The 27147-nt window shown below is 37.2% G+C and overlaps 1 protein-coding gene across 10 annotated transcripts in view; it reads left to right on the top strand.

The window, feature by feature from the left end:
* Positions 1-27147, top strand: part of Nrg3 (neuregulin 3) — a 979031-nt gene that overhangs the window by 78578 nt on the left and 873306 nt on the right. The gene's annotated exons all lie outside the window — the stretch shown is intronic.

The following is a 27147-nucleotide window of genomic DNA, read 5'->3' as shown; positions in this document are numbered from 1 at the left end:
AGGTTACAGAATCTTCAGAATATTAATATTTATTGTATTTATGCAGTTATCCTTTCTAGACTGTTATTTGGCTAAAGAAATGTATTGCAAGCCAGGACTGATCCCCCTAAAGAGGACAGATATATCAGCATTCAAACTCACCATGCCTAGAAAAAGAGCCAGGGAACTTTCCTTCCCTATTAGTACTGTCTTGCCCAGGCAGGAATAAGGAAGCTTCACCAGCTAGACAACAGTCATCTGTGCTCATTGCTACAATACAAAATAGTTTCTTGTTTATAGTGATGCCTCAGATTTGAAAAATAATATTAAAAATTAATTGAATGCTATCAGCAACTAAATGAGCACCTGCTCCTTGATGGTTTAAAACTGATTTGTGAAATTAGTGTTTTCCATCATGAAAACTCCTCCTGGCTAGTGTGTGTGCTCACATGGACAGTCAACCCCAGCTGTGCCACTGCCCCCCGGCACATTGTTGCCACACTGTGTATTGAGGCACCCAAGTATTACAAAGGGCAGAAGCATAGAAGAGCTTTATTGTTCTCTATTTCTGATGCTTCTGCTTTGAATTGATCAGTAAACTCAATTTACTGTGTACTACAAGCAGTGGACTACAAACAAATTCCACAAGCTTTAATTTACATATGATTATTTTAACATCCATTTTCTGTGCCTTAAACCAAACTTATGCTGGTATTTAATTTGTGTGTGTAGCTGGGACTGGGAATGTCTATTATTAGTCTCTGTTTTAATGCTATAGGTAGAGCTAGGAGTGGGTGGGAGAAACCAGGCATGTATCTGCTTATGCGATATATTTTTTTCAGGTCACTGTTGACCTAAATTGTAGGAATCCAGAAAGTCAGTACAGCAACTCCTCTTGTCCTGAGCAAATATTTGCTGCAAATGACTGTTCTGGGTACTACTTTTAGCTGTTTGCTACTTTTGTGTTTGCTCTAACAGCCCCAGCAAGCTAGGCCTCCCCTGTTTCTATCTGCCTCTGACAGCCCAAGTTTGGTCTGGCTGTAGGACTTATAGGTTGGAATTTATTTTCTTTTTTCTTCATTGTATTGGCAAGCCATTCTTTCCAACTCTGTTCCTTGATTCCAATATCAGTGAGTAAAGTCTAAAAGCCTTTGTCTGATGAGAAGTCCATAGTGCAGTTGAATGAAGGAGATTTCTGTTCTTGAAGACCCACTGTGGTAGTCAGCTTTCTGTGACAAAAGACCTGAGAGATACAGAGGAAAGGTTTGTCTTGGCTCCTGTGTTCAGTTCATGCTTACTTGGCGCTGTTGTTTCTGTATTTGTGGGAAGACAGAATGTACTGGTGGGACGTAATGGTACATAAAAGGTTTGCACCTCATGGAAGCTGGAATGCATAATGACCAGATGGCTTTGAGTACCCAGGAGCCCTGGCAAAAGCATGACCTCAGTGACCTAATGTCCTACAATGAAATCTCCTCTCATAAAGGTTCCACCATCTCCCATCAGGGTGCACACTGGTGGCCTCTTACAAGGGTCTTTGGGGAGACCTTTTAGGATCTGAATCATAGTAGTCCAGCATTGCATGTATTTGTCATTTGCCTTGGGGTGCGATATTGGGGAAGGTAATTCCCTTGTCTAGCTCCGCCAGGACCCAGAGAGGGCATCTCTTTGCCTTGCCATTGTTTTCTAGTATTTCCAACTGGCTGTTCCTCAGAGTTAGTAACAAGTTGACAGCTGAAGCATCTCCTAAACTGGCTCTGCCTTTTATTCTTGTCATTACTGTCTGTTCCTCTATCTCCAGGGACCTCAACAGGGCTCAGCCTGTATCTCCCTGCCTATCCTGTGTCTTGCAGTCTCTCACGTTGATGTCCTGTGCTGTATTACCAAGTCTATGTCTTTTCCTATGTTGATTTGTAGCTGAAGAAAAATGGGGAGATTGATCAAGTGTCAAATACCAGGGCATTTAAATGGTGACCCCGTGTCCATTACCCTGCTTTCAGACTGGGAGTCAATGACTTTCAAATATTATGACATAGCTTCTAAGAAAACATAAAATGAAATAGTTTCATTCTGCTCCAGTGGTCAGGAAGATTCCAGGAAAAACCATGTACCCAAGCTTTTGTTATTCCCTTGTGGTCTCAAAATTTAAATTTCTTTGATGTTTATAAAATGAATAAAATTTCCAAATTATTTCTAAAAATTATTTTTGTTATTTGATTACATTGTTTAACTCATAAAATCTTAGTATTACTGCAGAATCTTATGATGTTTTATCATTTATTTTTATTCAAATCTGCATATTTGGGAAGTAGGATATATTTAACTAGATGTGGAATTGTATAAGAAACATCAGAGGCAGAGACAGGTGGATCTCTGTGAGTTTGAGGGCAGCCTGGTCTACAAGAGCTAGTTCCAGGGCAGGAGCCAAAAAGCTACGGAGAAACCCTGTCTGGAAAAATAAAAAAAAAAAAAGAAACATTTTTAATGGTTTTGGAACATCATGAAAATTATGAAATCCTCGCAACAATACCTTTCTTTTGTCTTTTCCATCTTTAAAATAATAATTAGGCAGGCCTAGAAAATCTCAATAGTCCTGTCTTTTGGAATACAATAAAAATACAGTCTAGAGGGTTGTGAGTAAGTTTTCAGTGAGGACAAGCTTATCAAAATCACAGCAGAGTAAATTTGAGAAGTTCGAGGAACCAAGTGCTCCTGAGCATACTGCTGATTTCTTCTCCTGTCTCCAACTAAGCTTTCCTTGTATGTGACCTGATCAGATTCATAGTTTTAATAACCTCTCCATACTGATGATACCAAAATGGTTTCTCTGGCTCTCTCTTCTCCAATAAACTGCAGGCTCATTTATCCAACCGCTCACTCAGTGTCTCCAATTATAAGTGTAATAGGCACCTTAAGCTTTATATATTTAGAACAGAATCCCCAATTCCTGCCTAGAAAAATGGAATCATTACGCAGTGTTCCTCATCTGGAGTAAAACCTCCCCTTTTATTTTGGTGCTTGACTGTGTCTTTTTCTAAATGGATAAAAAGGAAATTTCTTGTACACATGCTTTTCTTGCAACACATGATTGACAAACACCCCACAGAAGGACAGTTTGTATTCTGTCTGCTTAAATCATAGCAGTGGCTCAGAGTTGGCCCTAAAAAGTGACTTACATATATAAGATAAAATTAAACAGCTTCTGCGTGGATTTCTGTATTTAGAAGCTTGCTTAAGGTTCACCTGTTCTCCATGATGGCTCAGTGAGGATGGGCCACGTGGACAGACTGACACGGAAAATTGTAGAGGTCTCCCATTCAAAACAACGTCAGCACCTTTAAGTCGTTTGTCCCTCTAGCTTTTGCGTGGTCCAGTATATGGTCATCTCCTCGAAGGTATCACTGAGGCACACGTATAATTATGTCATCCATTTCCACTCACATCAGTAAACTTTACAATTCTAATGCAGAAAGTACAGCATACATGATAACACAATCTGCCAGAGCTGGCTGTGAACCCCAGCACACATGATGACGACTGCTGCCACCTTTTCATGGCATGCCTGTGAACCCCACCATTGCTGGCTCTGTGGAAAAAATTCTTCTAACATATTGCTTGACCCTTCCCCACAATAGAGAATATTTTCTAGGCAGAAGACAGATTGATCCTTTAGAGTCAGGAACAAAGTCCATTCTGATTTTTCTTAAAAGTCCCACTTCTATCACATTTAACATATAGTAAGTGCCTTTCTCTCCTCCAACAGGCCATGTATTATCTGGGGTCTGTCATTTTCTATGAATTTCTGACTCTCATCCTCCAGACTTACAATGCCCAAACTATACTAATGTGTCTTTTCTTTAAAACACTAAATTCTGAGCCAGAGGCAGTTCAGCAGCAGAAAATAGGCCTAATTGTAGGGTTACCCCTGGTCTATGATATTTGGCTCACTTTGTTTTTTTCTCATCAATGATTTATTTCATGTGTCAGGTTATTAGAAAGTGAGTGAGCTGACACTATCCTCCATACTTAAAAGACCTGAATGACTCCAAAATGTCAAGGAAGAAGAAACCTGAGCACTTGAGCTACAACATGGAGGAGGCTTTCCATCAAATAGGAACACCTATGTGGGCAGTTAAATGATGTTGCAATAACTTTCTCTTACTCACACTCTGGTTTACTTGAACTAACTCATAACTATTAATCCAGACATATATTCTTTCAGACTAATTCATAATTACTAAATAATATTTTCTTTCTTTCTTTTCCTTTTCCTTATTTTTTCCATATGTTTTCCTTTTCTTCCTCCCTCCCTCCCTCGTTCCCTCCTTCTCTCTGTCTCTGTCTCTCTGTCTCTATCTCTCTGTCTCTGTCTCTCTCTGTCTCTCTTTTTGAGACAGGATCACTCTACATATCCCTGACTATCTTGGTACTCACTGTGTAGCTCAGTCTGACCTCAAACTCACCTCTTCTGCATTCCAGTGCTAGGATCAAGGATGTGCACTACCATGCCCGGTCCTTGAACAAACATTTTTAAACCTCCACTGGGGGTTCTCCAGGTGGCTTCTCATTAATATGAGAGGACTGCAAGCCATGTCACTAAAATGCTGCCTTACTCATTGCAGCAACAGTGGCTTCTCTGTCCTGTACTGTGAGATTTCTTCCTGGTGTTTCTGCCTCCTTTCCACTTTATCATTTGGGGGTGCTGCTTTCACTGCACCCAGTCAATATACCCTCTGTATACAGAACTATGTTTACAAATTTTACTTGTTTGCTTTATTTATTTCATAGTCATATCATTATTTGAACTATTACTTATGCATTTTATTTGACATATAAAGTTATGAAGCATGCAGTTAGTAGTAAGCCTCAAATAGAAGCAACCTGGCTTTCTACTTATGAGTGTTTATTAACTACACAGAAAAATGGGTTTCATTATATCATTCTTATTCATGCATATATGTGCTTTGATCATATTCACATGTCTCTTTTTCTGATCCCCCCACACTTAAAATATCTAGGTAATGTCTAACATAGCCAGTTCATCATGCCCCTGCAGAGTGATGAATTCAAAGAAACAATGTAATGTAGACTGAGAAGAGAAATAGAGTTAGAAATTCATCTTTCATAGTTAATTTTTGCCAGTGGGTGAATCATTCAACTTCTCCACATCTTCTCACAACCATCAAATGGGGATAGTATCTATTTCATGCAATAATCATGATGACTAAATTTAATATATATACATGTAAGTGTGTGTCTACATATATGTTGCTGTTATATATTAATATATATTATATAAATATATTTCCCTTTCTCTAATGTGTGATTATTCACTAAACTTTGGTGTATATGTTTTTTTGTCTCCTTCTCTGGACATATGCTAACCTTACCAATTTTTATACTAATACACATGGAGGTCTAACACATTTGACGCTTCTCATAGGTTTAGTCTTTGGGACTGGAGTAAACAGTTACAAAGACTAATACTTTTGTACTCTGGTGCCCGTGAGTCCCTATAATACCCCCAAAATCAGAAGATCCTGAAACATGGCCAGGCTTTGAGCGTGACACTATTTCTCCATGATGCCATTAGAATTGCCATGCTCGGTGCTGATTGTTCTGTGTAAACTGTGCCTCTACTGATGTCAGGTGAACTCATGAGGGCACAGTGTGGTGCACATGACAGATTTGTTCATGAGAATCTCCAGGAATTAATGATATTTTGTAGGAGGTGCTGATGTAGAAAACACATGTTTAGAATCCATTGTTACTTTGTCTTTAATTAAAATCTGTGAGTGAGGGAGTGGTAACTAACTTTTGTGTAACACTGAATACTCTCGAGTAAAACTGATCTTCTTGCTTCATCTATTTCCACTTTCCTGTTCAATAAACATTTGCAATTGTATAGAAACATAGTGGTTATCTTTTCTGCAGTCAAGGGGCAAAGTTGTTTTTCTTTTAGGAAATAAAATATTATTTTACATATGAATGATATACACAGACACATACACACATATGTATGCATGTGTGTGTAAACATTGCATAAGCAGATACATAGTTTTCTTGTAGTATTTAATATTTGGGAGGTAGAATGTTCATGAAAAGTTGGTAGGAAATACATGCCAAAAAGTTTCTTCAGGGAAGCTATCCCTAAACAAATGGCCCCAAATGCTGGTTTTGTGTATGTTCTCCAGTTCATTTTCATGCCCCTACATTTATGTATGAGAAATATATTTGTTGTTTATTATTCTAATCATTAAAATGATCACATTAAGGGTATCTTAATACTTATAATTTTATTTTGTTTCATTTAACTCTACTTCAAATTTTCTATGGTATTTCACATGCTATTGTAAGAAGGACTTGTAAGGTGGCCGTTGCCTTCCTGGAAATGGTTCTGTGGTGGCAGTGGTCATCGATGTCTTGACTGTCCCCACATCACTACCCTTTGTATCCTTTCTGAAGGAGAGTCATTTCATTCTATTGGAGACTTTTCTCACATGCAACAGTGGATCTCTAAGGGACTTGATTCTCTTGTGTACTTAAGCATCAATTCCTTCCATCAGCCAGGGACTTTTGTTCTTTAGGAATGGATAAGACAAAGCATTTGAGAGCAAGGAACACTCCTAACCTTTGACTGTCTTCTCCACTGACTGTGAACATAGGAGGGTCTTCTAGTATATCTCTGGCAGTCATCTGAGGACAAGAACGGAAATGATCTTTAGAGGGAAGCCACAGTTACATGTATCACAGTGCAGTAATGATTAAATTAGCCCTTTATATTAGCCCTATGCAGCTGATGCAACAAACCTTGAGCCACAGCCTAGCCCAAGACTTCCAGGAGCATTACCAGAAAGCATCTTCTCAGTTAATGTTCTCATGTGCATTTCGGTGAGTGTTCACAAATCTGAGAAACTGCAGAAACACTGTGCCCTAGGACTGTATTTTCTGGGTTATTTCCTGATCATTTGTATATTTTTGCAAGTTGTACAACCAGTAATACTGTTCTGCTCCTGTAGATTTTTGTGTTTCACAATGTTTTTAAAAGCTTTATTAGGTTTTTTCCTGTGGTCTTTTATAGTCCACTGCAAATGTGAAACCTCCAGAACTTTTACTGTATTTCAGTTTTTCCCTTTCGTTTTTGAGATTACAGTGTATGCCAAAGTGTTCTTTGTTTTCTCTTTCCCTCCCTCCCTCCCTCCCTTCTTCTCTCCCTGCTTTATCATGGTTTTTTTCCCCTGTTTTTTATTTTGTTTTGAACACATTGAAATCTTCCTGATTATAGACATGAGCCACCATGCTTGGTTCTAATATATATATATATATCACTTAAAAATTCAACTTAAAGAATTTTTGGAAAATTTGACATTTTTTTTTTACCCCTCACCAGATGACTCTCCATTTTTTTGTTACAGTTTCTAGGTTGTGGTGTTTTTCAATGACTTTTTCAGGCCACTTTTATAAATAGCTAGCATTAATTTTTTTTTGGTACATATTCGTCTTCTTTATGTAGTTTAAGTCATCTAAAGTTAACATGAATATGTGGCAGATGTGTGTAGAGGATAATATAGGATTAAAATATTACTCAATTTATCCCATATTAACACCTAATTTCTTTAAGACTATTTATTGATCACTTCATTATTTTCTCATAAATTTAGAATTTTTATTTAACATAGTAAATTATTATATATTCCAGGATTTGCTTTCAGATTTTCTGGTTAATTTCATTCATTTCTCTGTTTTTTTTTTAATAGCCATATGTCTTGTGTTAATTACTTGAACTTCTCTGTGGGTTTTCTGATATAACTGGGCCACTTATTCCCAGCATGATCCTTTTCCACACAGGTCATTTAAAAGGTTTTTTTATATTTTAAATTCAAACTGAACTAGCTGAAGTAAATGCAAGGAAAAAATGAAAATAGTTTTATTTTATTGTCCTCCAGGGTTAGAGGAACATGGTGAAGAGTGGTTATTCTTAACTAAAATTTTGTAGCCTTGTACCAAATGAGAACATTCTCATGGCTATTCCTTGTCTAGAATATTCTTTATCTAGCATGTTAATTTTCAAACATCCTCAGAAAATAAAAAAAATAGAAAAAAGCCTGTTTCCTTTCAAGCTTCCCTTTCACGTGTCACTAAATTTTGTACTACATTTATGTACATTTTCTGATTTCTGTTACAAAAGAGATCTATTTGGTATTTCCCATAATTATTTTCATCTTCAGAACCAAAACAGGTAAGCTTTCAGAAGTGAAGTGATTGACATAAGCCTATAAAACATGTTAGCAGCCAGAGTGGAACTAAAGTCTGTCAATTCAGTCTCCTGCACCGACTCTGTAGACTGCCTGCGACTAGAATCAGCTAGATGTTCCCTTTACCTGGGACTGCACAGAAAGAGATGTGTGAATGTTGCCCTCCACTACTCTGAAACCGAGACATCCCTTTCCCATTATTACTGGGTATCCTTTCTTCAGTAGCGATGGTTTCCAGAAACACATGCTTGGTGCATCACCTGAGCGTTGGTGTGATGTCTCAAGATCCCAGAATCTCTGGCATTAGTATGGCATTAATTGGCAGAGTCATATCAACAGAGCATGCTCCATAACTGTCCTCTTTTTGACTCTTCTGCTTTGCATGGCCAATCCTTGGCATACAAAAGTCAACCTTATTTTTCTTCTGGCGATGTTGGCAATGTTATGGGGCTCTCACAACTGGCTAAAGTGCTCCTTGTAAATGCTCACTGATGTTTTCCTTAATGGACTATAATTTCAGCTCCTTAAGCTCTCTTTACAGAATGCTGTAATGAAGGAGGTGTGACTTGGGTTTCGAAATGTGGTGGTAAATTATCCATCTATGAATTAACATGTATAATTTAAACACACTTCATGAATAATGATGAATTTCAAGTTTGACTTTTTCATATAAGTAGAAGGCAAGGTCTCTTTATTTTCCACTCTATATATTTTATTAAATAAAGATGAAACATGTATGCTTTGGTTTTGTGGAAACAGATTTTCAGATTATGGGAGATTTTTTCACCAAGACACCACCAATGGGCTTTGTCATAAGAGAATTGTTCCCTGAAGATGTAAATAAATGAGCAAATAATACCACACACTCCGTGTTTATCTCAACTTGCTTCACTTTTGTATTAGTTTCTTAAACCAAAAAGTGTACATTTTAGAAAACAATATTGACACATATCTTTGATACTATCTGCAACAGTATTTTACCTGTGACAAAATTCAGGGCAAGAATCAGAAGGGAAACAGTCTTAACTGTGACAGTTTGGGAGCAGCTGTTCTTGTCAGGTCTGTGGTGAAGTTTGGTGTCATTCTAGATGTTTGTATTCAAAGACTGTTAGCACTAACAGATACCCCCTGCTGTAGTTGGAGTTATTGTGTATGAAGCTGCCACACCCTTTTCTGTTTAGTCAGCGCTGGCAGCAAAACACAAACTCATTTGATTTTTGTTCCAAGTTCCTGCTTGAGAAGGATCCTGTTTACAGAAGGCAGCATACTCTGGTAAAGGGCCATTGAAAATATGATCCATGGGTCATTACCTTGAACTTCTTATGGAATATAGATTCATAACTGCCCTAAGTCAGCAGTTTTAGAGCTAGGACCTCTCATCATACATCTTATTAAAATATCCCCCACATGATTCGTAAAAATGCTCAAGCCTGAGAATATACATCCTGGTAGGCAAAAGTAAGAAATTTATCAAGTAGAAAGTCCTCAGTCAGAATTTTAGCTCTGAATGTTTTGTGTGATTTCAGCTAAGTTAAATTTAAGAAAGCTGAGACTTGATTTTGTCTTTTATGAATTGTAGACATCAAGATCTGCATTCTGTCAAATGAGCTATAAAATTTTTCATTAGGACAGCCAGGAGAAACCAGCTCTCAACGTACTGTTAGGGGCTGTTTTTGTATAGCTCCCACAATGGCATGCAATCTAAAATAGAAATTATGATCTTTAATATGATAGTTGTGATAATCTTTCTAGATCTCAAACTTTGAATCTGATACTTTCATGGCAAAATATGTGACTTATTTCTATCTTAAAATCCAAGATGAAAACATTTGATCATATCTTCTTTTTTTAGTTTCTTTTTTTTTTAAACTGTCTTTTCTCATTTTATATGCCAAATCCAGCTCCCACTCCCTCCCATTCTCCCACTTGCTTCACCTTCTCTTTCCCCCATTCTACTCCTCATCCACTCCTCAGAGAGGGTAAAGCTTCCTATGGGGAGTCAACAAGTCTGGCTCTGAGGTAGGACCAAGGTTCTTCCCACTATATCTAGGCGGAGCAAGATATCTCTCCAAAGAGAATGGGTTCCAAATAGCCTAAACAAGCAGTAGGAATAAATCTTGGTCTCATTGCCTGTGGCTCCACAGCTTGCACCAGCTATACAACTGTCACCGACAATTAGAGGTCCTAGTCTGGTCCTATGCTGTCTCCCTTGATGTCAGGCCCAAGTAGGTAGGCTCCTGTTAGCTCAAGTAAGCTGTTTCAATGGATGTGCCCATCATGGTCTTGACTTCTTTGCTCATATCCTCACTTCTCCCTCTCTTTGTCTGGACTTTGGGAGTTCAGGCCAGTGCTCCTCTGTGGATCTCTGCATCTGCTTCCTCAGTTGCTAAATGAAGGTTCTATGATGACATTAAAATAGCCATCAATCTTACTACAGGGTAAGACCACTATTGCTTAGGGTCTTAGCTATGGTCATCCTGTGAATTTCTGGGAATTTCTCTATTGCCAGGTTCCTTGCTATCCTCATAATGGCTTCCTCAATCAAGATATCTCCTTCCTTGTTCTCTGTCTCTGTCTTTCTTTCATCTTGACCATCCTGTTTCCTCATGTTCTCTTCCCCTATCTCCTTCTCCACTCCTCCTTCCTTACCACCTTTGAGCCTGGGGATAAGGGAGATTGTATCTTCTTAAAGATTTGCTCTTTTCACCTGTAGTCACAGATATTGGCCACACAAGTCAAGAATATTTACATTTTTAATTGCTTTATAATAATCCACCCTTCAACTTAGTAGCTGAAGTGATGAAGTTCATCCTTTGGCATTTTGGGAGAATCGGTTCAAGATAATTGGTAGGTAGAAACTGTGGGTGACCAAGATCATTAAATAAAGGAGAAAGTATTTGTATGTGGTCAAACCTTGACATTCCTTCTTTACAATCCATCTCTTGATTTCTTAGCATATATAATGAAATATAAATACTATTTAAATAGTTGATACACTGATGTATTGAGTATAAAGAATAATACTAAAAAAACCCTCTTCTGTGTGTTTAGTGCTGAAACAATTTCATACTTATTAGTTTTTGATATTCTGTTGGTTGACTTCATGGATATGGGTGGATGAATATTTTATATAATTATGAGCTTGAGAGTCAGAAATTTAGGAAAAGCTACAATAGGGGTTAATCTCTGGTCAGTCTCTTCTTAGCAGTAGTTTGGCTTCTCTTAGAGATGGCTCCTCCATCTGAATGCCCAGCCTTGGCAGTGTTCCTGGCCCTGTTCTCCAAAGAGTATTCCATCCTTCATATCCAAAGGCTTGCTTTAGAATTCCCAGCTTTCTGTCTTGGGTATGGCATACTTCCCATTCTGTGCTTGGATTTTGAAAGGTAGGAAATAAAACTCTCAGGTCGGTTAAAGCATTTGTCTTGAACTGGCACACATTCCCTGGTAGCTAACACATTCCCAGGCTCATCTGGATGCAAGAATGAGATGAAGCAGTTTCCATTTCTTTATGGGTGTTTCACAATGCAAAGTAATGTATAGAATGTAGAATAGAATCTTTAGAATACACAGCTACAGTGGAATCTACAACATATAGACTATTCTTATTAAGTATGTGACTATTAACAAAACTATTTAGAACAGATAGAGCTCCACTAAGAGTAAACATAATTCCACACATTTCATGTTTTCTAAATTCTCCGTTTTGTCCCTTAGCTAGTCGTTTTAAGTATCAACTCAGTTAAGTCCCTGGTCCAAGAGTGAACTGTCATTCCTTCATCCATCAAATCCCAGCATGGACTTTGTCTTACATGAGGGAACATATATCCACATTTAGAGTTCAGTGCTAAAGGCTTCTGTGCTGATGTAAAAGCCATGTTCGGGCCCCAGGAATGTAACCTCAAATCTCTGTGGCAGACCTACAAGAGTTGTTGCTGAAGAAAAGAACATTTTCATAGGCTTTCATGTTACTCACATAAAATCACACTCAGAGCAGAATCTGAGTCCTGCTCTACTTGCAGTCCCAGCAGCATTAATCACTCATTTATGTTTTCATTGTCTTTACACTATCACAGTATTGCTGATCTCTGATTAATTTGTTTTTAACCAAGAGCAAATGAGTACATTCTGTTTTTTTTTAATTTCAAACAATAAAACCAAACTAACTAATCCTGTTAATTGACATCTTTTCTTGTACTCAAATCTTTTTTTCAGCTAGATAGTCTTACTAAGTTTGTATATAGCCTTCTAGATGTGTGTCCATATCAGTAAATACTTTTATATGATTTGTCTCCTTCGTATTCGTCATGTTGTATTTGAGTTTGCTTTATCCACTGAGAAGACTGTGTGCATATCAATTCCACTTTATTTTAAGATTAAAAAAACTGACTAGAATTAACTCTATTGTATGAACACAGAGTAGTTAATATAACCATTCTTTCATAGGTGGATCCTGACAATGCTTCCCGCTTTTGACTAAAGATGACAGTGAACAAGTACACATTTCTCACTCATGTCTTTGAGCTTCCAGTGAGTATGTAGTTAGGTTTTAGAGGTGTAATGTTAGATCAAAAGGTCTCCGTGCCTTGTGAAGACTGCCTTTTAGGAAGAGTCATCTGCAGCAATGACCTCAATAGAACCCCAACCCTAGATATTACTCAATGTTATCCTTGACATTTCACCTACTATTCCTATGTGGGTCAGGCTGCCCTTTAACATGAGATCCACTCAGTATTACCTCCGAGAGTTCAGATTACAACTATATGTCTAGCTCAAGTACAATGGGTATTTTTTCTTTTGTATTTAATCTCTTTTTGAGTCTTTTATATGTGGCAAGGGAAATGGTTTATTTTTCTGATTAATATTCTTGAATGCATAGTTTTTAACTTTCTCAATAAAATATATTTAGCTCAGGGCTCATTCTAAATGTAAAAAAATAATTTTTCATTGCATTTAACTTTCATTATAGATGTTTCTTTTATTGTTCATGATTGTTGAACTTTATTAAGTACTGATTGATAATGAGATGTTTTATTAATTATAAAACACTAGAGATACTGAGATTTCCTTTATATTTTTCTGTGCAGCTACTTTTGCAATATCATTAATGTCCTTTAACATTCTATTTCTGTAAAGTGAAATTCCATATATTCATTATTTTTAGTATTTAACATGGAATTTTTGAATTATTCATTATATTATCATTATTATTCATTAAAAATTACTAGATACACTTTTACTTTTGTTCACCCATTCTATAAATTCTTTAGAACTTTATATTACATTATAAAATCATAATAATAACTGTGTAGATTTGTTTTCTATTCTTGTAATTTCCCCTTACATGTTTGAAAACTGCAGTTTTACTCATGTTAATTTCCTAGCATTTAGGTGAATTTTCCATATTGCTGAAGTAAACTAACTGTACCTGTCTTCATTTCCTGTTATTTTCATAACCCAATCTGTGTTTTGGATGGATAGGTTTCTAATCAGAAGATCTCTGGACTCAAGAGAACTGAGGCCACCCACAGAATAGATTAGAGTATTACATATGCAAATATATGTGACAAAATATAAATCATCATTGCCTTGCAACATTAACCCCTACTTTTATTTTTATTTTCTTAGTGGTTTTTCTACTTTAATGAACCCCTGCTCAATATTGTAGGAACATGATTGTTGCTGTGGGCCCAGCTGGGCATAGGCTTGTACTTTTGTTACGGGTGGTTGGGTGAGTCCTGCCTGTCTGTACCTGGAACTCCATGCCCAAACATCAAAAAAACCTCCCAACAGCAGCTGGGCCTCCTGAGGAGTTCTAATCATTCAATAACCAGTCACTAAAGAATCCACCTTGTACTCTGTTTCACTAGGGAACAGAAAGGGTGTCAGTCCTCATGCACCATAGAAGTCAAAGGATGGCCTTGATTCGCAGTTCTCATTCTCTAACTGTTTGGAGACAAAGTCTCGTTGTTTATTTATTATTTTATTATTATTGTTATTATTATTACAACATCAGTATAAACAATCTGGTCTGTGAGCTTCTGAATATTCCCCTGTTTCTGCCTCCCATTCAATAGGGACAATGGAACTAAAGACACCTGTTGATGTGCCCAGCTTTACATGCATCCTTGGAATTTAAATGCAGATTTTCGTGACTCCACAAACAGGTATTTTAGGCACTGAGTCATCTCCCTAGCCCTGATTAAGTATTAACATACTATTTCCTGTCCATCCTCGTGCCAGGTACATGTAGGCACCTGATAAAAGCCCAGCATAGTCACCTTTATGGTGATGGTGACAGGCATATGGATTCATTATGCTGACAACCATTATGGAAGACTTCATTTGAAGATACTTTAAAGTAATTCCTCCAATTTGTCAGTTAACACTTCTGAAACTTTTTCCAGAAATAGATGCAAAATATAAAACTGGGATTACAGAGGAAGTCATGCCATTTTTCTCCGGATGCTATACTGTTTGAGTTGTGCATAACTGGCAGTTACTAGCAAGTCACCATGTCATAGATAGACAATTTGTTATTTTTTTCCTCAGAGTAATTACCCTTCCTGCTACAATGTGTTAAAGGTAGTGAGGTACAGAGGAATCACAACAGCAACGGGGCCTTTGAAGAATTTACAGTATATTTTCACTGGGCTTCAGCCAAAAGGCTAAGAAGCAATTCAACTGGATTTACAGAAGAATGTTTTTTTCTTAACCTTAACATTAGCAATTCTTATCTATTCTATAATTACACAGTGGTGAGAAGGTAATTTGCAACTTGAATCTTAATTTCTCACTTCCATATTGCACATTCAGTCTCTATTAAGCATTTTATGCCATAAAATAACCTAAAAAAGAAAGAAAGAAAAACAACCACAAAGTTGTGGCTTTATTGTCTAGGAGGGAATGTCACTTTTGCCTGCCTGTCCTCACACTTTTGAAGACTTATTTATCTGAGATTCCTGGCATCCTTCTCCATGATCTTTATTTAGACTTTGAAGAGAATATAACCAGGAAAACTCTTAAGTTTTCTTCTTTAAATATGTGCAACATAATTTAAACAGTTCATCTTTATACTGGTGCTGAAAATCATACTGAAATTTGTCACTAACGGGCTAGCCTTTTTTGCTGGGAAGAAGTGAAACATACAGAGTGAAAATAATCCAAAGGCAAATGGCTTTTTATGCCAAGGTATTAGGAGTCAGAAACACAGTGTTTTATGTCTTGCTGAATGGATTATTTGCTTCCAGGGACAAACTGAATATGGTATGGGCATGTACTAAAAACTTAAGGTGGTATGGAGATGTACCAGACACTTCTGTGTTCTGTGATGAGACACCATAACCATCAACAAATTTTCTCTGCTTACAGTTCCAGAGGAAAAATGAAGCACAGTTAATAAAAGCTCAGAGACTGATATTGGGATTCAACTTGAAGATAAGACAAGCAATGCAGTCAGCCACTGGCTCTCACTTGGACCTAGGTTTGAAATGGCGATCCTGCCTCCAGGAATCTCAGAATGAGACTAATAATAAGAGCTGTCTCTTTCCATTTTACAATCCTCTCTAGTTCTGGGATTAAGGGCATGTCTCCCTACTGCCTGGTTTCTATGGCAAACTAGTATGGCTATTAGGATTAAAGATGCGTGTCATTCCTACCTGGTCTGGAAGGCTGGTCAGTGGGGCTGTTTTACTCTCTGATCTTCAGGCAAGCTTTCTTTATTAAAATACAAATGAAATGTCCCTACAGATGAATCCGCAATGGCCAAGGGAGGTGTGGCAAAAGGCAGCTAGATCACACTTGCATCCACATGCAAGAAGCCAAGATAAAACTGGAAGTGGAGTGACATTATGAACTCTAAAAGCCAGCCCTCAGTGACACAATTCTTCCAGCCTTGCCACACAACTACCTAACCTCCCCCCAAACAATGCCACCAACTGGCAAATAGGCACTTAAATATGTGAGCTTTGGGTGGACATTCTCATGCTAATTCCCAGAGGGCCTACACCTCATTTAACTTGTGATGTCTGCTTTAAGAATAAGAAAACCAATTGAGGAGCTGGAGAGATGGATCTGCAGCTAAGAGCACTTTCTGCTATTTCAGAGACCTGAGTTTATTTCCCACCACCCTCATGGTAGCTCACATCTGCCTATAACTACAGTTTCAGGTGACCCAGTGCTTTCTTCTGGCTTCCACTGCACCTGGCATGCCTGTGATGCACACACATACATGTAGGCAAGCACTCCTATATATGAGATAAAAATAAATCGTTAAAAACAAAGCAGTGCCAAATAAAGGCTAGGGGAATTAGCTTAGAACCCATGCAAGTGGAGTTTGATGGGGTTTAAATATCATAAGCTTCATGTTTGATGTTACTCTTCCCGTATCAAGTCTAATTGAGACTTCTTTCCCTCATTCCCTTATGTCAGTCTTTATTGGGTTTGTTTCCCAATCACAACAGAATAGATGTTGAAGTCAGTCTCTGTATGTGTTGTTCTGCAAAGTCAATGTCTAATTTCCCATGATGTAGATCAGGGGTTGAAACATGGTTAAAGCTTAATAAAAGTTCCTCTCAATCAGTGGCCAAAATCCCCAAATGCATATAATATTCTTATCTTACTTAAAGAAGGTGTGCACGGTCTGTTACCAGGCTCCTTGCTTTTCATGAGCAGCTGCAATCATATTGAGTTTTAGGGGTAAGATCATCCTCTATTGTGTTTGGTTTATCAAAAGGTGTCTTACTCTCTTCATATATATTTTGATCATATTCTTCACTTTCCACCCAGACATTCTAGGTCTTCTTGCATTCTCTAACCACCCAACTATAAGGTTTTTTTTTGAACAAATAAAAAATAGTAAAATGTTCCCCCAAGGCGGGAAAAAACCCTCCCTTAAAACCACCATTTTTACCCAAATAAATGTGCAAGTGTATGCTTACACATAACACACACACACATGCACACACACACTGAAACACAGACAACAAAAAATGAAACAAACAAACAAAACCAAAAAACCTTGTGGAGTCCATTATACATTGGTCAACTGCATGTTTCTAGTACTCAGCAGATGCTGCTGTGGTGGAAATGGCTCTCATACCCAGAGTACAGCATTCCACAACAAAGGCACTAGCCCTACTTTGCTAGAATGTTAGCAAAGAACTGTTTCAAGTGAATAGAAATATAAGAAGAAACAGTCTAAAATATATCTTCCTAATAGCCTTTTAGCCTGTAATTTATTCCACTTAATTTCCCTTTTGTTTAGATCATTGTTGGTTTTTTTATTTGAAAATGGCAAATGTGGGCACTAATTTGATTTGTAATCACAGCTTGCATCAAAATGTAATAGTAGAGAGAAGGAAACTTCAACCTAAGCTTTCCCGAGTTTTTCTACACATACACACACAAGTCATTTTTTGAATCTATTTGACTGATTCGCAAATATCTAAATCATACAAATCTGCTCTTGTGAGTTCTACTAAATTAATTGAAATCACATTGAATAACATGATTCATAACTTAGCCGATGTTTCCGTTACTCTAACATGACACATGCCATCTACAAACTGCCCAGCCAACTCTAGTGTAAGCATTAGGAAAGTTATCAATGCCAGGTGGACAGATGCATGAACAGAAGAGGAGTTGATCCAACAGCCCTTGCTGGGGAACTTATAGCATTTCTCACCATTGCCCCATCACCTTTTCCAATGCTTTATACTTGTTTAGATGTAAATAAGTGAAGATCTGATCTCAGTAACTTGTCAATTACACTAGAAATGAAAGTATTTTATTCTTTTAACTGTATCTTGCTAAAGAACTGTGGAATATTCCTATTATACAAGTCAACATGTTTTCAGGTTGGACATGAATCCTTGGAGTTCATTGACTAGAAATTAACCATTTGGATTTGAGCTTTTGTTTTTCTATTTACTTTTTTTTTTTAACTTGGATAAGTTGTTCAGCATCTGGTTCACTATTATCATTACGGAGATTATATGAACTGTATCTTTCATTTCACATGCTTATGGGAAGAGTCAGATGCTAACAGGGATGACAAATGTTTTGCTTCCAACATTAATAACTAAACCACAATTTGAAGTACTATATTGTAAGACAATAAATATAATTACTAAAATATCCAAATTGTCTTGATAAGACAAAAACAAATACAAAGTGGAACTTATCAGAGTTTACATGCATATTCATATATATATATACATATATGTCATGTAAATGTATCAATATACAAATAAAACCTGCTTAGTCCACTAAGTGTGGTTGGTTTGTATATGATTTCAGAGCTGAGTACTCTGTATTAGACAATGTGTTAGGGTACTTATATCGGAGAAAAGCCAATTTTCCCTGTCTTAATGGTCATTGGTTATCTGTAGTTAATTTTCTTTTTCTTTTTTAACTATGTTCATAGCAACTTTATTTCTATTTATTTATTTTAAAAACAAACTTTTCTCATTTTACATACCAATCTCAATTCCCAATTTCTCCCCTTCTCTTGCTCCCCTCACCCTGTACACCATCCACTTCTCAATGAGGGTAGGCTTCCCATGGGGAGTCAACAAAGTCTGGCACATCACTTTGAGACAGGACCAAGACACTCTCCTCTATTTCTAGACTGATCAAGGTACCTCTCCACTACTGCTTAGGGTCTTACCTGGGGATTCCTTTGGAATTACCCTAGTACCAGGTCTCTCATTAGCCCCATTATGGCTCCCTCAATCAATTTATCTCATACCTTGTTCCCTCTCTTTCCTTCCCCAACTCCACCATCCCATTTCCTCATGTTCTCCTCTTTCCCCTCCCCTCCCATCTGCCTCCCTTCTCCTCACCCCATGCTCCCAGTTTCTCAGGAGATTTTGTCTATTTCTTCTTTCCAGGGGGATCCATGTATGTCTCTATTAAAATTTTCTTGTTACCTAGCTTCTCTGGGGTTCTTTACTGTAGGCTGGTTATTATTTGCTTTATGTCTAATATCCGTTTATGAGTGAGTACATATCATATTCATATTTCTGGGTCTGGGTCTGGGTTCCCTCATTCTGGATAGTTCCTTTTCTATGGATGTGACCCTGAGAGATTTTTTCCTTTTCTACAGAAGCATGTATATTTGTGTCATTCTTTTTTCAGGTCTTTTTTAGGCAGCCATATTGTTAGGGTATCCTGGGTGTAGTTTCCCTCCAATTTTGAGGAGATGTAATCTCACAGTAGTCTGTCCTTTACTCTGACCCTTACCACATTTTCTCCCTCATTCTGAGATATTCCCTGAATGTTAGATGCAGGAGCTGTATTGTAGATGAGTCTCCTGTGACTAGGCCTCACACTGGTCTCTATGTTATGACCTGTTGTGGTTGTCGATAATGTTTTCCATTTTCTTTAAAGAACAGCTTCTTTGGTGATTGGGCAAAAGCTACAGTTATCTATAGGTATAAGGATAAGTTTGAGAATTCAGCTATGAATTTTGCTTCTCTAATAAAGTGACAGTAATAGGTTCTCTTCTAAGATCTATGATCTCACTAGACCCCCAGTGGCTGGATAGGCTTCTAGTACTAGGCATGTTTTCCTTTTTATTAAGTGAGCCCTATGCTAAAAAAGACAGCTTTTGGTTACCACCCAGATGTGTGTCACTCTTGCACCTTTAGGGAGATCTTGCAATGCTGGTCATTCAGAGGATTCACAGCTGGATAGGACTATTGATTGCTCCCTCCCTTGGCAGCTTACATAGAATCCTCTGGTATTATACAGAGTAAACTATAGGAAGGAGACTTTCAGGATATATCCAGTTTGACTCCTTCCAGCCTTGTTTCTAAAGTGTGTTGTGTCTTTAGCAATAGGACCCAGCAGCAACCTCTTAGAGGCAACCAAGGATATCAGCAACACTGGATATTGTTTTGGGAGTCTCTTGGACTACACTGACCAACAATTCTAGTGGTGATTGCTTATGCCTGGCATTAGAGTTTTGTTAGATTGTCTATGGCTCTTTTTGAGAGCATTTTCAGTCCAAGTGGCAAGACTTTATATATACATGATAAAAATTTAAATCATTTAATATTTTATGCACACATATGTATATGTCTTGGTGTCTTCAGTGCCATTCCAGATAGAATACAGTCTGGGTTAATTAAACCACAAAAGGGATAGATCTCTACAAACTTTGTTTCTAGTGAATTTACTGAATTACTGGCCCATCATATAGAAACCAAGTAGGTCTACAACCTTCTTTCATTTTTGTCTTGTATATGTCCTCTTTTTGGTTCAGGAGGACAACATTTCTGCTATTGTAAGCCCTCCTTTAGTCCTGGTTGCTGCTTGCAGGCTGATTACAACATGAGTCACACTCATAATTTCTTTATGAAGCTACAGTCCAGCCCCACTCTTGGAGTTAGTTCTCTGTAGATCATGCATTCTCATTCTCTCTCATTCACATTCTCTCTCCCCCCCCCTCCTCTTTCTCTTCCCTTCTCTTTCTCACTTTCTGTTTTCTATTGCTTTCTTCCATCCACCCCCTCTCCCCCCGATATGGGCCCATGTAGTTTTTCTTTGTTCAATTCCTTCTTTATCTCTGTATCTCTCTTCCTCTATTAATGTATACTATAAAGAAAAATTTTGTCACCTTTTCAAAAGGAATGCCTTCCTCCAGTGTCCAGTAGCATACTTTCCCAAGTCCAGAAGTCTAGGCGTCAAAACAGGTAGAGAGAAGCAGCCCCTGAGAACATGGCCAGTCTTGTAGACGCCTTGACTTTATCTCCCAGACTGAATTTGGGTTTGTGTCCACCAAATCTATGAGAGATTGTGTTTACACTAAGTGGCAAATTAGGAGCAATAGAAGAGTGGTGGAATCTTGCTATCAAACACCAAGTTTGAAGCTTTCCTCTGCGTTTTTCTTTAACATCTGCTGCCATATGTAATCTCCACCAATGCCCAGTAGTTCTATCTTAGTTGTGCCTCATCCTTCTGCTCCAGTTTTCATCTGGCCCTTCGTTCTGACACCTTTTAGATCCTGCTGAAGCAGCACGGTCGTTGTACTCATCAGTTTTATATCAACATCACCAGCTAGAGGCATTTTAAGAGAGGGGATTACATGTGAGGAAATATTCCTGCCAGGTTAGCCTGTGGCATATGTATTTCTTTTGATTGATGATCATTATATGCGTGCCCAGCTCACTGTGGGTGATACCACTCCTAGGCTACTGGGAATGGCTACTAAGAAAGCAGGCTGAGGAAGTCATGAAGAACATGCTAAGCATCACCCCTCCATGGCCTCTGGATCAGCTCTTGCAGCCAGGTCCCTGTCCTGCTTGATTTCCTGCTCTGATTTCCTTCTATCATAAACTGTGATGTGGAAAATGAAATAAACCCTTTCTTTGCCAGGTTGCTTTTTGCCATGGTGTTTTATTACAGCAATAGAAACTCTAAACAAGACAGCCATTGTGCACTTGCTAGCTCTGTTTCTGCTTCCACTCCTGTTCACTTTTCCATATTACAAAAACAGTCCTTTCGAAATCAAATAGATTTTTTTTTCTATATAAAACCCTGGAATACCTCAATGAGTTCATTTAATATTGACAAAATTTCTGTTCAACATGGAAACTTAAGCCACTTTTTTCTCTGTCTTTCCATAGCTGTAAATATTGTATTATTTTTCATGTTTGCCAAACATTTTGAGCTTATGTCTTCGAAGGAGTCTATGGCTCTCACTCACTCTCTTGCTCACTCTGCATGCACATACGTTCAAATGTCCATTGTTTATGTATGTTTTCTTACTCATCTCATGAGACTAACTCTTCTTTCTTGAACATCAGGTTATGTTACAAATATACATAAATAAAGAGGCTCAGATAGGTGGATCGGTCAATTTTCCTCAAATGCCTGCTGGAGGTAGCATTAGAGAATTTGTGCTATAGCCTGATATGCAGCTGGAAACCTTGAATCCAAGGGCTTGGAAAGCAGATATGGTTTGATTTCTGTGAATTTGAGACAAGTTTGATACACATATGAGAAATACATAGAGAGATCCTGCCCACCCAACCTCCATAAAGAAAGTAAATATTGACAAGAGGCAAAAAAATACAGAAAGAAGTTTTCCAAATTTTTTTTCTTTTAAACAGCTAAGAAATCAGAGAGTACATCTTAGTGATGCCAGAAAGTGTTAAGAAAAGGTTTACAAAGATCTATGTGCACATTAACTTAGGAAGGGATGGAAGGACTGGAGAGTACACACAGACGTCAGCAATCACTGAAAGCCTGCTTATACCAACATGCCTTCCAGTGCTATACTATTAATTCCCTCGAAACACTTGTGAAATGAATACAGTTTCCCACTTTTAAAGTAACTAAAGAAACAGAACAGAATTAATACTGCCCAGAAGATCTAAATCCTGGGGAACTGCAGATTCTGTTTTGTTACTCTGCACCTTGTACTGAATGACCTGGGCCATGCTGGAATGATAAGGCAGCCCTGGAGGAGTCTATGGATGACATCATTGGTTACTGTAACTGTCAGGTCAGGAAATGAGGCTCATCATTTCCAGTCGCATCTACTAGAGGCTTCAGTCACTGTTTATGATATGTTTCAAGCACATTCCAACAATTTTAGAGAATCATCATCCAATTGGTAGGAATCATGACTCAGCAAAGAGCTGTTAATGCATGAAGAAAGCTCAAAGCCATGAAGGAAACATTAAGTACACAGGGAGGACAAGTAGTGGCAGAAAGTACCAGGTTTAAGGCAGACTCTGGAATAACTGAGTTGTCAGTACCTTCACCGGGTCACAGAATCAGTTCTGGCAAAGTGCTCCTCGTAATGCAAGAGTGAGATATAAAACCAATTTTGTACTTAAAAATCATCTGAGACAGAAGGAAAAGGCAGAAAACACTGAGAAAGAATAGCATAATAAATAGCACTACAGCACAGCAATGTTTGCATAGGCCTCTATAAAAATCAGCACACTTTGCAGAAAAAAAATACAGCAATAATTGCATTTCATAGCATGGAAGAGTCAATTAGTACAGAAGGGGGCAGGCAACATACCATTGGGTGGAAGTGGGTTATTCTATCTTTTACAATTTAACTCTTCATTTGATTTTTTCTGATCTATGGGAGTCATTGCTACAAAGAAAAGTGTGGCTCATTGTTATAACATAATTAGCTGTTACTGCTTCCAAGACAGAGCTAGGAATTATTTTTTTATTGTGAATAAGCATGTCAAGATTTTCTGTTTAATTTTGAGCTGTTCAGATTTTTCCAAGACAAAGTATTATTGAGTTTTTAAGAAATGCAGCATCTTAGTAAATACATTATTCTTAAAATAATTGGCTTGTAATTAATACAGAATGTTGAATTGAAATATAGAGGTATGTTTAATTTCAACTAAAACACTTCAAAATATAAATTCTGGAACTATTGGAAAATAGGACTATCCATACATAGTCTTAATTGAATCAACTTATACAAATAAAAACAAATAGTTTAAAGTAATAAAAGTTAGTGCATTTACAAATATTTAAATCAAATATATAAACCCAATGAAAATGATACATATATCGAATATGGTGTTTCTGCAAATGGAACCTTAAAACTTTGAATGTTAGCATGTACTTAGAAGTAAAACTTATTTCTTTTAATGTTTTTCAGTTATATCTAAAACAGGAAATATATAGAGACTTTATAATGTACCATTAATTGCACATCTTTTAATGAATTCTTACTATAACATTATTTGAAACGAATTGTCTAATAGTGGAAAAAGTGATTACTTTTGATATATATTTAATGATCAATAAAACTTTTATTTATCTCACTATCCTACTGTGTAGCTTTTTCTCTTTGAATTTTATCTTTTGATTGTTGTATATTTTTGTATGTTTATTGTCTTTACTGTCATGTTTAGATCCATGTTTATGCTGAGTGGTGGTAAGACTGGGGTCATTCAAGAATAAACTGAGGTAGATCTGAGGTAGGCCCTACAAGCTTAGAGACCAAACTATTAAATAAAGTAGGATGTCCAACTGTGGTGATACTTTTTGGTAATTGAGTTAAAAACAAAGATCTATGACTTATTTTTGGCAACCAGGTTATTGACGATCTAGACAAAATATTCTTCTGAATAGGCGCTGACTTTAGGTTGACTCTCGTGGGTAGAGAAATGCCTAGAAGGTGAGAAAATAAACAGATTTCCCCCAGGAATTTGCATGTGAAGATGATTAGAGAGGTGAAGTGTGAATAAGGAGGGAGTTAATGGATCAAGACTACATGTTTCCCTTACAAAGGAGAGGCAAGGAGGGGAGCAGAGAAAAATTTAGTGTTCAGTAAAAATCAATAAAAAAAAATGCAAGGATAATCTGGGTGGTGCTGGCATGTACCTTTAATCCCAGCACCCTTAGAGACAGACTGATCTCTGAGAGTTCAAAACCAGCTTAGTCTATAGAGTTCCAGGACAGACTCCAAAGCTACAGAAAAACCCTGTCTCACGCACGCCTTTAATCCCAGCACTCGGGAGGCAGAGGCAGGAGGATCTCTGTGAGTTCGAGACCAGCCTGGTCTACAAGAGCTAGTTCCAGGATAGGCTCCAAAACCACAGAGAAACCCTGTCTCGAAAAACAAAAACAAACAAACAAACAAACAAACAAAAACCCTGTCTCAGAAGAACCAAAACCAAAACCAAACAAACAAACAAAGGAAATTGTGACAGAAACTTTTGAAACTGATACTGGAGAGACCTCGGAGGTCCAAGATGTGTACTTGAACACGATTGGCTCATGTCCTAGAATGGTGAAGAGGGTTTTTTTTTCCATCTGGACTTAGTCTGGTCTTCTCATCTGTGACCCCATGGAGAGGATCTAAGCTCACTTCTAGTCTTGCTTTTAACTTGAATATTTGGCAGATTTACTGTGCTCCCATCCTTATGCGTTTAAGCAGTGATGAAGACATGAGTTATATCCTGAGGCTGTATATATTTACACTTATATTAAATTTAGAAAATTTGAAGATGAATGTAAAAGATATTTATCTTTATTTTCTCCAAGGGAATATTTTTATGGTTCATTTATGGAATCATCTGTATTGCTTTCTGTGAGAAAACTGGTATCATTGATTCTTTAGATTGCACATCCTCCTACAGAAACTGTTACACCTTTTGAATTTTGAGAACATAATTTTTCACATTTGTTTTATTGCTTTAATCTTATTTTCACTACTTTTTTCAATGAACCATAAGACTGATGCAGTAGAGAGAATTAATTAAGAGATATTCATTAACAGCAATATCATTTTGAAATCTTGTTCAGTTTGAACATATGTGAAGAATGATATTCTTAGTACATTCTATTGTAAAAATCTTCAGCTGAAGTTCCCTAAAAAGGTTTATAGCAGAAGCCTTAAATAACATTTGCAAAGAGTGTCAGTGCAATCTAAGCTACAGTATCATTTATATTGCATTCAATCTGTTAGTAGAAATTGACTGAATTACATTGGTCAAGATTATTTTCTGTTTTCAAAAAAAAAACCATATTACTTTATATTTTAAAAAACAAACATATTTAATATTAATAAAGTGCAAATCCACATATTGAATCTGAACCATACAATAGAATGGTTGAAATGACTCCATAATGAGATTTCATTTGGGGACTATTTGTATTTTTAAAAAGGATGTTGAAAATCTGTGTTATCTCACTCTAGTTGTGTGGAACTAAATAGGTCAAAGGGCCCTTGGCATTTGCAGGGTGTTACCATCTAGACCGTCTCACAAAATCCTTAATCCAGGAAGACTTGTGTACAGATGATAACCAATTTGTCATTTAGAATACAAACACACGTTAAGTGTAGAATTCTATCATCATGAAAAACTAATCTTATTTACTCAAAAACTACACACATAGAGACTTAACTATTTCTCATATAAGATACAAGTTATCAATTCTTTGGTGAGATTAAAACAGTTAAATCAAAACCAAACTAAAACCCATACATGATGTTTAGAGAGTAAATTATGATGTATGGTGTAAGTTGCTTATGCAGAAGGCACTTTCGCCTGTACTTCTTCTGTTTCTCTATCCAAACATATGTAGCAGCCATTAATATATTAACACTATAACTCTTCAGTCCCAGCGAACACTATGTCAATTCAGCAGCCAGTAGTTCACATTCCTAAAGAATGTATGAATTTCAGAGTATAATCACAAAAAAGTCATTTAGTAGATTGTTTTTCTCCGTAATTACAAATTTAACTAATCAGAAGTCTCTAAATCATTGTATATGGACAGAGTGGTGGCTTTTACTGGAAAAAATTGCTTTTTCTTAGCAATTTTTACAACGTAGTGAATATTGGTAAGTGTCCCTGTGAATAGCTGTTTAGGATGTGTGGGGATAGATCTGCCTCTCACTCACTTTCTGTTCTGTACTCTTGGGAGAAGCAGAGAATGTGGTCCATGTCTCATTTTGCTGGACAGGAGGAATGTATAGATCCAGGGATAGAGATTCAGGTCAATGGTCCATTTTTTAAGTTTACAGGCAATTATAATGTTTCATAAAAGCATCTATGCCATAGACTTGGTGTCTTTGTGTTATCAAAATTATACTATACAGCTTTTTAACAGTATCCACCTGAGGTTCCTTTCCTGAAACTGGGAGAGATAGGATGACTCCGGAAGATAATGTCAAAGTTCCCCTTTGTCATCGCCTCTTGTCTGCCGTAGTGTGTAGTTTAGAATGATCCTAAAGCTAGTGTTTTTCTCACCCATGATAACTACTGAAGAGTAATCCCAGATAGAACATTTTCTTATTTTTTTTAAAAAGTAATTCTGAAAGATTGGCCAATAGCTTAGACTTTGCTTTTTATTTTAAATTTTAAATTTTTATTCATTTTTCACATCAACCACAGTTCTCCCTCCCCTTCTCCTGCTCTCC

The sequence above is a fragment of the Chionomys nivalis genome, chromosome 5 (genome assembly GCF_950005125.1).
Source record: "Chionomys nivalis chromosome 5, mChiNiv1.1, whole genome shotgun sequence".
In the NCBI taxonomy this organism is placed as follows: Eukaryota; Metazoa; Chordata; class Mammalia; order Rodentia; family Cricetidae; genus Chionomys; species Chionomys nivalis.
Note: the sequence above shows the minus strand (reverse complement) of the source record. Positions and strands in the feature narration are given on the sequence as shown.